The sequence below is a fragment of the Globicephala melas genome, chromosome 3 (assembly GCF_963455315.2).
Source record: "Globicephala melas chromosome 3, mGloMel1.2, whole genome shotgun sequence".
In the NCBI taxonomy this organism is placed as follows: domain Eukaryota; kingdom Metazoa; phylum Chordata; class Mammalia; order Artiodactyla; family Delphinidae; genus Globicephala; species Globicephala melas.
The window spans coordinates 156,603,497-156,618,465 of record NC_083316.1 but is presented as its reverse complement, the minus strand read 5'-3'; the positions used below and the strand labels follow the sequence as shown (position 1 = coordinate 156,618,465).

Here is a 14,969-nt window from a genome sequence, read left to right as displayed (position 1 = left end):
TTGGACTACTGACTTTTGATTTCTTCTAAGGCAAGTGTATAGGTAATTTTTATTCCCTGATTAGGAGAAAAATGATGGAAGAGGGCAGGGTTAAGAATGAAGATTTCAAGAGCGTGAGAGTTAGACGACCAACCAGAGTTCCTAAGGTTCGGTGCCTGTAACTGTCGCCGCCGCTTAAGCCTGCCAAAGCAGTGGTATGGCTGCTGCCCTCATATTTGCTACCTCTAGAAACATTCTTGCCAGTAGTGGCGGCAGCGGGACTCAATTAACCTCTTTTCTCACTCTCTGCAGAAGCTCCAGATGGCGTCTTCTGTGGGCAACGTGGCCGACAGCACAGAACCAACGAAACGTATGCTTTCCTTCCAAGGGTTAGCTGAGTTGGCACATCGAGAATATCAGACAGGAGATTTTGAGGCAGCTGAGAGACACTGCATGCAGCTGTGGAGACAAGAGCCAGACAATACTGGAGTACTTTTATTACTTTCATCTCTACACTTCCAGTGTCGAAGGCTGGACGGATCTGCCCACTTTAGTACTCTGGCAATTAAACAGAACCCTCTTCTGGCAGAAGCCTATTCGAATTTGGGGAATGTGTACAAGGAAAGAGGACAGTTGCAGGAAGCAATTGAGCATTACCGGCATGCATTGCATCTCAAACCAGATTTCATCGATGGTTATATTAACCTGGCAGCGGCTTTGGTAGCAGCAGGCGACATGGAAGGGGCAGTACAAGCTTACGTCTCTGCTCTTCAGTGCAATCCTGATTTGTACTGTGTTCGCAGTGACCTGGGGAACCTGCTCAGAGCCCTGGGTCGCTTGGAAGGAGCCAAGGCATGTTATTTGAAAGCAATGGAGACGCAACCGAACTTTGCAGTAGCTTGGAGTAATCGTGGCTGTGTTTTCAATGCACAAGGGGAGATTTGGCTTGCAATTCATCACTTTGAAAAGGCTGTCACCCTTGACCCCAATTTTCTGGATGCTTATATCAATTTAGGAAACGTCTTGCAAGAGGCACGGATTTTTGACAGAGCTGTGGCAGCTTACCTTTGTGCCCTAAGCTTGAACCCAAATCATGCAGTGGTACATGCCAACCTGGCTTGTGTATACTATGAGCAAGGCCTGATCAATCTGGCAATAGACACCTACAGGCGAGCTATTGAATTGCAACCACATTTCCCTGATGCTTACTGCAACCTAGCCAACGCTCTGGAAGAGAAGGGCAGTGTTGCCGAAGCAGAAGATTGTTATAATACAGCTCTGCGGCTGTGTCCCACCCATGCAGACTCTCTGAATAACCTAGCCAATATCAAAGGAGACCAGGGAAACATTGAAGAGGCAGTTCGCTTGTATTGTAAAGCATTAGAAGTCTTCCCAGAGTTTGCTGTTGCCCATTCAAATTTAGCAAGTGTATTGCAGCAGCAGGGAAAACTGCAGGAAGCTGTGATGCATTATAAGGAGGCTGTTCGAATCAGTCCTACCTTTGCTGATGCCTAGTGTAACATGGGAAACACTCTAAAGGAGATGCAGGATGTTCAGGGAGCCTTGCAGTGTTATACTCGTGCCATTCAGATTAACCCTGCCCTTGCGGATGCCCACAGCAATCTGGCTTCCATTCACAAGTATTCAGGGAATATTCCAGAAGCAATTGCTTCTTATCGCACTGCTCTGAAGCTTGAACCTGATTTTCCTGACGCTTATTGTGATTTGGCTCATTGCCTGCAGATTGTCTGTGATTGGACAGACTATGATGAGCGAATGAAGAAGTTGGTCAGCATTGTGGCTGACCAGCTGGAGAAGAATAGGTTGCCTTCTGTGCAGCCTCATCATAGTATGCTCTATCCTCTTTCTCATGGCTTCAGGAAGGCTATTGCTGAGAGCCATGGGAACCTCTGCTTGGATGAGATCAGTGTCCTTCACAAACCACCGTACGAACATCCAAAAGACTTGAAGCTCAGTGATGGTCGACTGCGTGTAGGATACGTGAGTTCTGACTTTGGGAATCATCCTACTTCTCATCTTATGCAGTCTATTCCAGGCATGCACAATCCTGATAAATTTGAGGTATTCTGTTATGCCCTGAGCCCAGATGATGGCACAAACTTCCGAGCGAAGGTGATGGCAGAAGCCCATCATTTCATTGATCTTTCTCAGATTCCATGCAATGGGAAAGCAGCTGATCGCATCCATCAAGATGGTATACACATCCTTGTAAATATGAATGGTTATACCAGGGGTGCTCGAAATGAACTCTTTGCTCTCAGGCCAGCTCCTATTCAGGCAATGTGGCTGGGCTACCCTGGGACCAGTGGCGTGCTTTTCATGGATTATATCATCACTGATCAGGAAACTTCACCTGCTGAAGTTGCTGAGCAGTATTCTGAGAAACTGGCTTATATGCCCCATACTTTCTTTATTGGTGATCATGCTAATATGTTCCCTCACCTGAAGAAGAAAGCAGTCATCGATTTTCAGTCCAATGGGCACATTTATGACAATCGGATTGTGCTGAATGGCATCGACCTCAAAGCATTTCTTGATAGTCTCCCAGATGTGCAGATTGTCAAGATGAAATGTCCTGATGGAGGAGACAACGCAGACAGCAGTAATACAGCTCTTAATATGCCTGTCATTCCTATGAATACTATTGCAGAGGCAGTTATTGAAATGATTAACAGAGGACAAATTCAGATAACAATTAATGGATTCAGTCTTAGCAATGGACTGGCAACTACCCAGATCAACATTAAGGCTGCCACTGGAGAGGAGGTTCCCCGTACCATTATTGTAACCACACGTTCTCAGTACGGGTTACCGGAAGATGCCATTGTGTACTGTAACTTTAATCAGTTATATAAACTTGACCCATCTACTTTGCAGATGTGGGCAAATATTCTGAAGCGTGTTCCCAATAGTGTACTGTGGCTGTTGCGTTTTCCAGCAGTAGGAGAACCTAATATTCAACAGTATGCACAAAAGATGGGCCTTCCCCAGAAGCGTATCATTTTTTCACCTGTTGCTCCTAAAGAGGAACATGTTCGGAGAGGCCAGCTGGCTGATGTCTGCTTGGACACTCCACTCTGTAATGGACACACCACAGGGATGGATGTCCTTTGGTCAGGGACACCCGTGGTGACTATGCCAGGAGAGACTCTTGCTTCCCGAGTTGCAGCTTCCCAGCTCACTTGTTTAGGCTGTCTTGAGCTTATTGCTCAAAATAGACAAGAATATGAAGACATAGCTGTGAAACTGGGAACTGATCTAGAATACCTGAAGAAACTTCGTGGCAAAGTCTGGAAGCAGAGAACATCTAGCCCTCTGTTCAACACCAAACAATACACAATGGACCTAGAGCGGCTCTATCTACAGATGTGGGAGCATTACGCAGCTGGCAACAAACCTGATCACATGATTAAGCCTGTTGAAGTCACTGAGTCGGCCTAAATAATGACTGTGTGCACAGGAGAATTACCCTGTACCTGAGCCTCAACCTTCTGGGGGAAAGGGAACTACTTTTTCCTTATCTGTACAATACCATGCTGCAGATGGGTGACAGACAATGATAAGAAATAGCACAGCCAGACTTGCTTCCTGCATGATCATGATCACAATAGGGAGAGACACAAGAGATGGGAAACTGCTGTTCCACAAGGAGTCTCCATAGAATTTTGCAGCAGCCAGGTGTCTGGAAGGTCTGGAAGGTAAGTCTGGAAGGTCTGATCTCCCTTGGTCTTCCATGGGATGGATGGTTAGTGTGGAAGGGAGATAGAGATTGCCCAGCCGTTTTGTGATTATCATGGATTGATTGAGTCTTCTGAATTAATATTTTTCTTTATATTTGGGGTATTGGAGCTTTTAAAAATGTTTGGTTTCAGGTATTTTTATTCATGTGAAGTGTATATGATTCTCTTGAGATAAGGTTTTAAGCTAAAATATTCCTTGTTTTAGTTTCTGAACTCTACAGATAAATGGGGATTTTGCCGGTGTAGTCTTTTTATAGGTTTTATAAACCACTTGAGCCTATATCAGTCATTTAAGTTTCTGACATAATGTTTGGAACTATCAGTGCTTTGTTGGTGTATAGATGATGCCTTAAATTCTTTTCCTGGTCCATTTCCTTCTTCCTTCCCCCCACTTTAAAAATTCTCCTGTAACTTGGCTAACAAAAAACCAAGTCTGATTCAAAACCTCCCAGAGTGTTTCTCTTAACCACATCATCTGGTGCCAAATGAAGATTCTTAGGAGTGATTATTAATTCTGAAGGGCACAGTTGTGGTACTGTCACTGATGATAATAATAATGGATTTTTGGCCTGGAGTGTTGACCTATTTCACCAGTGTTTTACTGTTGACTGCCCCTCTATGCTGCTTCCAAAAGTGATAGTGTGTGTTAAGATTTTTACTTTCATTTCTAATGTTTGTTTGTTTTTTTTAGTGAGTCCTGTTCTTCCTTTTTCTTTCAGCAGAAATGAAATCCCAGGTAAGTATAAGTATTCAAATATTTGATCAGTAAGTCACAGTTATCTCCAGTACATTAAATAACTTTCATCAAAAAACATGTTATAGGTAAAAAGCTCTGAAGGACCAGCTATGTATATGATAATTATGTTTCAGACCTTCTAGGGTATTATATATAATAACTTGTCTTCTGGACGTGGTCTTGAAGTCTTTATGGATTCAGCCTCGGTAGTAGTGAACTGCACTGCTACTTGTTTGGAGTACAAATTAGACTCTAGCCCTCCTGGAGGTTGAGTTTTTGGTATTGAAAACCATAGGAATGAAATTATTGTATTTCAACAAAGGATCGAGGGCTTGAGGCTTAAACAAGGCAACATATGTGTGGGAAGCAGTCAGCCTTGAGGGCAGGTAAGGACATGCCAGGCATGCGGCCGCTGCTCGAAGGGACTGTCCCTACTTGTTCCCCTCCTTGTTCCATTCCATGGGAGATAAATCACCAGGGCCCAGAGATCAGAAAGAATGTAAAATGAAACAAGCAAAGCTGTCTCCCCCCTGCACATGCAGGTTATTTTTGATGCTTCTGGGTTTATGGGTTTCCTCCCAGGGAAGTTAACCTTGAGCCGAGACAGTCTGTAGATAATGTAAACCACCATCTGGCAGCCTTCCTTTTTCTAGTCTATATAATCTGCAACTGTAGCGGAATAAAATTTGCCTTGCAACCATCGGTTGTCTTGGTCCTTCTGACCCCATCCGTCGGTGCTACTTCAGTTCCTTACCCCTTCCCTTCTGACCCTGGGCGCTGAGATCCTCTTTCTCCGGCTGGTCCGCGGCAAGTGGCACTCGAACAGGGACCTGAAGCGTGAAGGCAATTAAAAGAAAAAGAAAGTGCAGGTAAGAGAACCCTTATGCAAAATATGTGTGGCCACCAGTAAAAGTGAAACTAATAGAGGCATAAGGCAATAGTCAGAAGTAAAAGAAGATGGGGCCAAAGGGCTCAAAGGAGTGTGAATTATTTGCTCAGGTTTTACTTTCGATGCTTAAAGCTCGGGGTAATAAAGTTTCTACCTCACAGTTGACTGAATTTTTACAGCATATCCATGGTGTATCTCCCTGGTTTCCTGATGGCGGCTCTGTTGACATAGAAATCTGGCAGAAAGTTGGAGAAGATTTAAAAAATTATTATGAGTCTCGAGGGCCTACTCATACTCCTGTTGTTACATATAGTTTGTGGACTCCGATAAAAATATGTTTAGATGCTTCTCATGATAGTGTTGATTTGAATGTAAAGTCAGAAAAACATAAGCCTCTGACAGAAGGAGAGACTGTATTATCAGCTACTGTGTCGCCGCTTCCTAAACCGAAAGAGCTAATTAATTTAAATAGTTTAGATGAAGAGGAACATTTTGACTTAACAGATGAGGCTTGTAAACATAAAAGAGAGAACTATCCTGAGGATGATTTTCTAATGGCTGTGATAGATAAGTCAGTGAGAAAGCTGCAGGTTAATAAGGACTGTCTTGCTCAAAAATCTACATCTGTAAAAATACTCAGTCCCTTGCAGCGCGCTGTACAAGGAGCAATAAAACGAGAAGATCCTATTTTCTGTTGTCCCGTCATAGAAAGACCTGGTCCTAATAATCCTCAACAAGCTACCAGGGAGCATCAGGCTCTCCCTTTGAAAGTTTTGAAAGATTGAAAATCTGCCTGTGCTCAATATGGGCCCACTGCTCCTTTTACTGCTGCTATGGTTGACAGGAGAAGCTCTTCCCCCCGCTGATTGGAAGTCTATTGCACGAGCTTGTTTAAATGGTGAAGATTATTTAATATGGAAGTTTGATTTTTATGAACGGGCTGCTGAACAAGCAGAAAAGAATGCTGCCCATAATATTCCAGTTGATTATCATATGCTGATTGGGGAAGGACAATATCTTTCTTTACAAGATCAATTAACTTATCCCTTTGTTGCTTATCCTCAAATAAATCATTTGGCATTACAAGCCTGGAGGAAATGTCCTTCTACACACAAAACTGAGGCTCTTTCAACAATTAGACAGGGACCTGATGAACCATATGCTGATTTTGTAGATAGGTTGTCACAGGCGGTGGGGAGACTCATTGTGGACGGACTCAACTTGTACAATTGTAGTTCAGCAACTTGCTTTTGAAAATGCTAATAATGCGTGTCAGGCTGAGATTCGACCTTGGAGAAAACGGGGAACATTGGAGGATTATATTCGCGTTTGTGCAGACATTGGGCCTACTTATATACAGGGTGCTGCTGTGGCTGCAGCATTAACTAAAGTGGGGTTCAAAAACAATCAAAAGAAAACAAAGACTTGTTTTAAATGCGGAAAGGCAGGTCCTTTTGCTAGAGAATGTAGATCTTTTAATTCTAACCCTAGTCCTTCCTTCCCTACTCAGAAACCTCCAGGTGGTCAGAAAATCCCTGGTTTATGCCCTAAATGCAATAGGGGAAAACATTGGGCACAAGATTGTAGCTCAGTGGCCCACAGGGATGGGCCACCACTGTCGGGAAACTCCTCCCGGGGCCTTCCCCGGCCCCAACAAATAATAAGGGCAATGTCTGTGTATCCTCCTCAAATTATCAATCAGACATTAACCAAAAACAAAAACATACAATATCCTCGCTCTCCAGAGAAACACCAGGAAGCGCAGGACTGGAGCTCAGCACCTCCGCCCGATATGTATTAACTCCTGAAATGGGTCCTCAGGCCCTCTCTACGGGCATCTGTGGACCTTTACCCAAGGGTTTGATGGGACTATTATTGGGAAGAAGTAGTGTCACCATGAAAGGTTTAACTGTTATGCCAGGAGTCATAGATTCTGACTACGAAGGAGAAATAAAAGTCATGGCACAAACTATTAAAAATATAATAACTATTTCTCCTGGTGATAAAATTGCACAATTGCTACTTTTGCCCTTTGTACCTCATGGACAAATTTTACAACATCAAAAGAGAGAAACAAAGGCTTTTGGATCGTCTAATGCTGCCTACTGGATTCAGAAGATAGGGAAAGAACGTCCAGAAATGAAATGAACCATTAATGGAAAGGTTTTCTCAGGTTTGTGAGACACTGGAGCTGATGTCTCTGTTATGAGGCAGGTACACAGGCCTAAACGTTGGCCCATTAGTCCTTCTATTACAGAACTTCACGGAATAGGACAAAGTTCTTCTCCTATGCAAAGTAGTCAGTTTTTATTATGGCAAGATAGTGAGGGCCATTCAGGATATTTCCAGCCTTATGTTTTGCCTGGGCTGCCTTTAAACCTCTGGGGCCGAGATATATTAAAAGAAATGGGAGTATTACTTTATAGTCCAAACTCTCAAGTCTCTAATATGATGTTGGATCAAGGATTTCTTCCCACAAAAGGGCTGGGAACAAATCAACAAGGAACTGTCTCTCCTATTGATGTGAAAATAAAAAATGATAGACAAGGTTTGGGTTTTTCTTAGGGACCTTGGATTCTCCACTCACTGCTGATCCAATTACTTGGCTGACTGATGACCCTGTATGGGTGGACCAATGGCCCCTCACAAAGGAGAAATGAGAAGCTGCAGAACAATTAGTACTGGAACAATTAGGGCATTTAGAAATTTCCAGTAGTCCTTGGAATACCCCTATTTTTATTATCAAGAAAAAATCTGGAAAATATAGGTTATTACAGGATCTAAGAGCTGTTAATAAAACTATGCTAATAGTGGGAGCTCTTCAACCAGGCCTACCCTCTCCAACAGCCATACCACACAATTATCATCTTTTAGTTATAGATTTAAAAGATTGTTTTTTCACTTTTCCTTTGTTTCCTGAAGATAGAAAACATTTTGCTTTTAGCTTGCCTGCCTTAAATTTTAAGGAAGCCATGAGGAGATTTCAATGGAAAGTATTGCCTCAGGGCATGGCAAATAGTCCTACATTATGCCAAAAATATGTGGCTCAGGCCTTGACTCCTGTGAGAAAAAGGTTTCCATCGTTATATCTCATACATTATATGGATGATATACTTTTAGCCACTGATAATATTTCTTTATTAGAGACTGCTTTTCAATTTTTACAACAGTCCTTACAATCATTTGGCTTGGTCATTGCCTCAAAAAAAATTCAAAGACAATCTCCATTTTTATATTTGGGAAAATATATTGATAACACTACTATTAGGCCTCAAAAACTGCAAATTCGAGTTGATAATTTAAAAACATTAAATGCTTTTCAAAAATTCCTTGGAGATATTAATTGGCTAAGGCCTTCCTTAAAACTTACTACTGCTCAATTACAGCCTTTGTTTGATATTCTTAAAGGAGACTCAGATCCTTCTTCTTCACGCTCTATGACTCCAGAAGGCTTTCAAGCTTTACAAATAGTCAATAGATCTATCAGTTCTACACAGTTAACTAGAATTCATACTCACCTTCCAATTTTCTTAATAATTTGTCCAACTGCTCATGTGCCTACTGCCGTCTTATGGCAAACTGTTGGAATTATTGAATAGATTCATATGAAAACTACACCCTCTAAAGTTATTAACCCTTATTATGAACTTATTAGTAATTTAATAATGCAAGGTAGAACTAGATGCTTACAACCTGTAAGTATAGAACCTTCTCAAATTATTATCCCTTATTCAGTTAGTCAACAAAATTGGCTTTTTCAACATAGTAATGAATGGGGTCTTGCTCTTGCAGGATTTTCAGGTACCTTGGAATGCCATTACCCTGCTGATAAATTGATCCAATTCAGCAAACTTAACTCATATCTTTCCTTCTATAATTAGGCAACAGCCTGTTCCTCATGTACCTTTGGTTTTTACGGATGGTTCTTCTTCAGGAGTGGCTACTGTAATCATTGATGATGAAACAAACCTTATTAAAGAAACTTCCTTGACTTCAGCTCAACGTGTTGAACTGTATGCTGTCATTATATCTTTTAAACATTTGCCTTCTATATCTTTTAATTTGTTTTCTGATAGTAAATATCTTATTAGCTTATGATTTCTTCTGGAGACTGCGACCATAGGACATACTAATGACCCTGAATTATCATCCTCTTTTCGTTTGCTTCAACAGCTTATTCGTTCCCATGATGGTCCTGTTGCAGGTCTGTATATCCGTGCTCATTCTAACTTGCCTGGTCCATTGACTAAACTTAATGCGACTGCAGATGTTTTAACTCGATCTAAACGTGATCTTTATCCTGTACATTTTCCTCCCAAGAATAGAGTTGAAGTTACTCCTCCTCCTCAATCTCTTTTCCCTAAAGCAGGACATGTCCCAATTTACCGTACTCCTCCTTTCCGTTCGTCATGCTGTCAAGAATGGCTAATGTACTGCATTCATTATCTTCATACTCTTGATACTCATGGTCCATGTCCTGGACACCCTCATATTATGGTAAGTTATGATCAAACTGCTTCACAAGCAGCACAGCCGTTGCACGCTTTACACCGTCAGTCGGCGGCTACATTACACACACAATTTTCCCTTACTGGTGAAGCCGCCCGTCAAATTGTTAAGCAGTACCCAGAATGCTTACCTCACCTTCCTGTTCCACATTATGTTGTTAATCCTCGTGGATTATTACCTAGACATTTATGGCAAATGGATGTTACTCATATCCCGTCTTTTGGGAAATTACAGTTTGTTCATGTCACTATCGATACTTATTCTGGTTTCCTCTGTGCTACAGCACAAACCGGGGAAGCTACTAAACATGTTATCACTCATTTATTACACTGTTTTGCTTTCATGAACCTTCCCAAAATTATTAAAACAGATAATGGGCCCGCTGCTTTTGCAACATTTTGTAATTCATTACAAAATTACCCATATTACAGGCATTCCATATAACCCTCAAGGACAAGGTATTATAGAACGTGCAAATAGATCTTTAAAGCTAACTATTGAAAAAATAAAAAGGGGGGAATTGTATAGAACAACGCCACATAACCTTATAAATCATGCTCTGTTTATTTTAAATGTTCTCACTGTTGACAAATTTGGCTGCTCTGCAGGGGGAAGGTTGGTGGCTGAGCCAAGATTGGCCTCTCAGTCTCCGGAGGTCCTCTGGAAAGATCCGTTAACCAGCACTTGGCGTGGTCCTGATCCTGTGTTGATTTGGGGACGTGGTCACGTGTGTATCTTTCCCAGATCAGCGCCTGGACCTTGCTGGCCTCCTGAGCGGTTAGTCAAGCAAATAGATGGCTCGCCACAGCTCACAACTAGTTCAGAAGATGAAGAAGCTCTGCACCTCTCCGGAAAATTTGACAGTGTTGATTCAGAAGGAGAAGAGGAAGAGAAGACCACTTGCCAGGACGACTCAAAGGAGTGATGTTCCAACTTGGGGACAAATTAAACAACTGGTTTCACGAGCTCAAGAGTCAGTGAAACAACAGAATAATCCTGTTACACCTGTAACTTTATTTTTGGCTATGTTGGCAACCATTTCATGTGTTCCCTCTGTTAATGCAGCAAGTTACTGGGCCTATGTACCTGATCCTCCACTATTACAACCCATATCTTGGTCTGAAGCAGAGTTTCCTGTATTTTACAATGATAACTGTTTATGGGCCTCTTATTGGGAATATAAAACAAACCAATATGTCTGTAAATTATACTAAGTGGTTTGGTACCCATCCTGTCTGTCTTAGCCCATGGAATCTGGAAACTGGACGTGTAAAGGCTATTAGTTATGAGCATACAGATGTTTATGAGGGAACGGATCAATCAATTAGTTTGTCAGGCTCTCCAGGCATCCTTCGTTTTACAGGAACCAACATTACTCTTACATGCCCGGCTACCAGCTGACGAGAGTATCTTAAGGATACCATCAGTTGGTATAAAATGGGCAACCTCTTAATATTAGAGGTCAAATCGCATACGCCTCACCACTTATGGATTCCGCTATTACTATAGCCAAGGTTACAGGTGAAGATTCAGGAAATTATTTCTGTATGAAGCATTTACTTGGAGGACAAGGGATATTTATAGCTGGACATAAGGTTACTATTCTTAACAGAAAATCAAAAAATCAATTTCCTCCTTTTATGACCGTTAACTTTCATGGATCCACTTTTGAACGTTGCAATGCATCTTGGAATAATAACCAAATATGGTGTACTATAGATTATACCAAGGTGTCAATTCTTATCTCTTCTATTACCGTCATAGATAGGTTTATCACATTTCAAAAGAACTGGGATATATGGAAACTAGCTCTATCTTATTCCAATACACCTGTTATAACTTGTGTTGCTCCTCCATATACACGTTTGTGTGCTTCTATTAACATTGGTAATTCTTCCAAAGGAGGATATAATATTAGCTGTGTTAATTGTACTTTTAGCAGTTGTATGTTCCCTTCTGCAGGAACGCAATCTGTGCTTATACTAAAGCAACCCATATATGTTATGGTGCCTGTACATCTGACAGAACCTTGGTATGAAGATACTGGAGTACAGGCATGGGTGGAAGTCTCTAAAGCCTTGCAGAGAAGGAGACGCTTTCTTGGGTGGCTAATAGTAAGTTTACTTGCCTCGGCTGCTCTGTCTGCTACCGCGGCTACTGCCGGTCTTGCTCTTTCACAGAGTATTCATCATGCTCACTTTGCTAATCAGTTATCTCAACATACCAGTCTTGCTTTATCTTTACAAAGTCACATAAATTTACAGATTAATAACAAGTTAGATGAATTTAAAAATGCAATTTTGGGGATTGGGGATTAGATGGCAGCATTAAAATTGAGGATGCGTTTAGCTTGTCATGCAAAGTATACATGGATGTGTGTTACTCCTTAAAAGTACAATGAATGTATTTGGGAATGGGAAAAAGTAAAAATGCATCTGCTGAGTGTTTGGTCAGATAAATATTAGTCTTGATCTTAAGAAATTAAATGCTGAAATTCAGGATATACAAAATGCACATCTTGATGATATTTCGCCAGAAGATGTAATTCAGACTTTACTGGACCATTTAAAGTGGTTAAATCCTCAGTCTTGGATTACCGGAAGGTTGTCAGGATTTATTACCCTGGCCATAATTTGCCTATTATTGATATTAATCTTCTCATGTCTGTTTCGTATCCTCATGCAACAGTATACTACTCTCGGCACTAAACTTCATGGAATTATTTTGCAGCAAAAGTTAAAAAATAAAAAAGGGGGACCTGTGGGAAGCAGTCAGCCTTGAGAGCAGGCTACGGACATGCCAGGCATGCCGCCGCTGCTTGAAGGGACTGTCCCTACTTGTTCCCCTCCTTGTTCCTTTCCATGGGAGATAAATCACCAGGACCCAGAAATCAGAAAGAATGTAAAATGAGACAAGCAAAGCTGTCTCCCCTCTGCACATGCAGGTTATTTTTGATGCTTCTGGGTTTATGGGTTTCCTCCCAGGGAAGTTAACCTTGAGCCGGGACAGTCTGTAGATAATGTAAACCACCATCTGGCAGCCTTCCTTTTTCTAGTCTAGATAATCTGCAACTGTATCGCAATAAAATTTGCCTTGCAACCATCGGTTGTCTTGGTCCTTCTGACCCCATCCGTCGGTGCCACTTCAGTTCCTTACCCCTTCCCTTCTGACCCTGGGCGGTGAAATCCTCTTTCTCCGTCTGGTCCCTGGCACACATGAATATATGTTTTTGTCTTGCTGTACTGCACCTGTGCTGTCTAGTAACAGATATTTTGTCTGCTAGTAGTGTTCTAGATTATGTCTTTCCAAAGCACTGAGGCAATACGCCTATTCTGTAGTTGCAGCTGATGCCTGAATGTATCCTAGCTGACAAATTATTGATTAATAAGAACTTGAATTTCTGAAAGATTTGTACTGTTAACCAAAATCTGAGCAAGGAGTCTCAGATGTAATTCTTAGCCAGAATTACATGTTAATGAACCATTTAACAGTGTGAATCAAGGAACATCAGTGTAAGGATTTCTTTTAATTTATTTTTTACCTGCTTGAAATATCAGTTAAAGTTTGCCAGCTTGGTTGCAGATGAACGGACATTGGAAGTTCACCAAACTACTTAATATGGGATAGGATAATAGACTTCCAGCGCCCTCAAGGCTGTGACCTTGCAGCCATTTTACATAGCACATCCTCCTCCTATAGGGATGAACCTTTCCCTGGCCCGAAAAGTGGCAGCTCTGTTGAAGCTTTGCTTATTGTAACAGGCTTTTGTTTCCAGGTTACATATCTGTGGAAGACTTAATTCTAATAGAGATATAGATATTACTGGAAACTAATTGTTTTTTCTATTATACTCTGATTTATCAAAAAAGTAAAACATTTAAATTGTGCTACAGAAATTCAGAAGTTGTCTTGCAATCTTTCAACAATAAATGAATGAGTTGCCCTTAAAAAAATAAAAGAATTAAGCAGTTAGGCTTTGTGGGCCATATACAGTTTCTGTAACTTCTCCTACCCTTTTTTCTTCAACAACCTTTCTAAACGTGAGACATTATTAGCTCACAGTCCCACAGATCCAGGCTGAGAGCCTGATTTGGTTTGTGGCCATTATTTGCCGATTCCTGCTCTGCGTCCTTACCGAGGAGGGGGACCATGTTTGAGTAATCACTTCTTTGAATCAACTATTGGTCTTCTGGGGCTTGTCCTTACTCTCCTACAGTCTCTAATCAACATGGCATCCAGAGAGATCTTGTTAAAACATAAGTGAGATCATGTCACTTCAGTCTCTTCAATGGCTCCTTCACAGGAAAAGCAAAGTCCTCAAAGTGCGTACACAGCCCTAGAAATGTGGGCCTCTGTTTCCTGTCTGACTGTTTCCTTCTCCTCTCCACTTTGCTCCCTCTGTTTTCCACACACTGACATCCTTTCTGCTCCTTGGATACTCCAAGCCCACTCTTGCCTCATTGCCTTTCCATCTGATTGTTCCCTCTGCTTGTACTATTCACTTCCCAGATATGCACCTTGCTCCCTCTCACAACCTTAAGTTCCCTCTTATATTTTATCTTCCCCAGAAAGCCCTCATCGATCACTTAGTTTCAGATCGCAGTCTCCTCCTACCAGCTAACAATCTCCATCTCCCTTCCCCGCTTGCTGTTTTTCTCCAACACTTACCTGATATACTCTTCTATCCATTTATTTAAGTTTTATTTACATATTTATACTTATGATTTTTTTTTTTTTTTTTTGCGGTACGCGGGCCTCTCACTGTTGTGGCCTCTCCCATTGTGGAGCACAGGCTCCGGACGCACAGGCTCAGCGGCCATGGCTCACGGGGCTAGCCGCTCTGCGGCATGTGGGATCTACCAGGACCGGGGCACGAACCCGTGTCCCCTGCATCGGCAGGGGGACTTTCAACCACTGCACCACAAGGGAAGCCCTATACTTATGATTTTATATTTGCTTATTTACTTTTGTCTCCCCCCTCAGCTCAAGAGAGACTATATTCATCTGTGTTAATCACTGCTGTGTTTCCTGAACATGCCTATACATCATACTGAAGAATGATGCCTGAAATTTGGTAAGGGATCAATCAATTTTC

At 41.7% G+C, this 14,969-nt stretch overlaps 1 long non-coding RNA gene and 1 pseudogene across 1 annotated transcript; one reads left to right on the top strand and one right to left on the bottom strand.

Annotated features, from left to right (window-relative positions):
• Positions 1–300: 300 nt before the first annotated feature.
• LOC132597131 (uncharacterized) lies at positions 301–5,583 on the bottom strand. Its single transcript, XR_009563527.1, has 3 exons — positions 5,231–5,583; positions 2,443–2,575; positions 301–438 (listed from the first exon to the last, which is right to left on the bottom strand). It is a non-coding gene; the product is annotated as an uncharacterized lncRNA (long non-coding RNA).
• LOC115850562 (UDP-N-acetylglucosamine--peptide N-acetylglucosaminyltransferase 110 kDa subunit pseudogene) lies at positions 301–11,738 on the top strand (annotated as a pseudogene).
• The last annotated feature ends 3,231 nt before the right edge of the window (positions 11,739–14,969 follow it).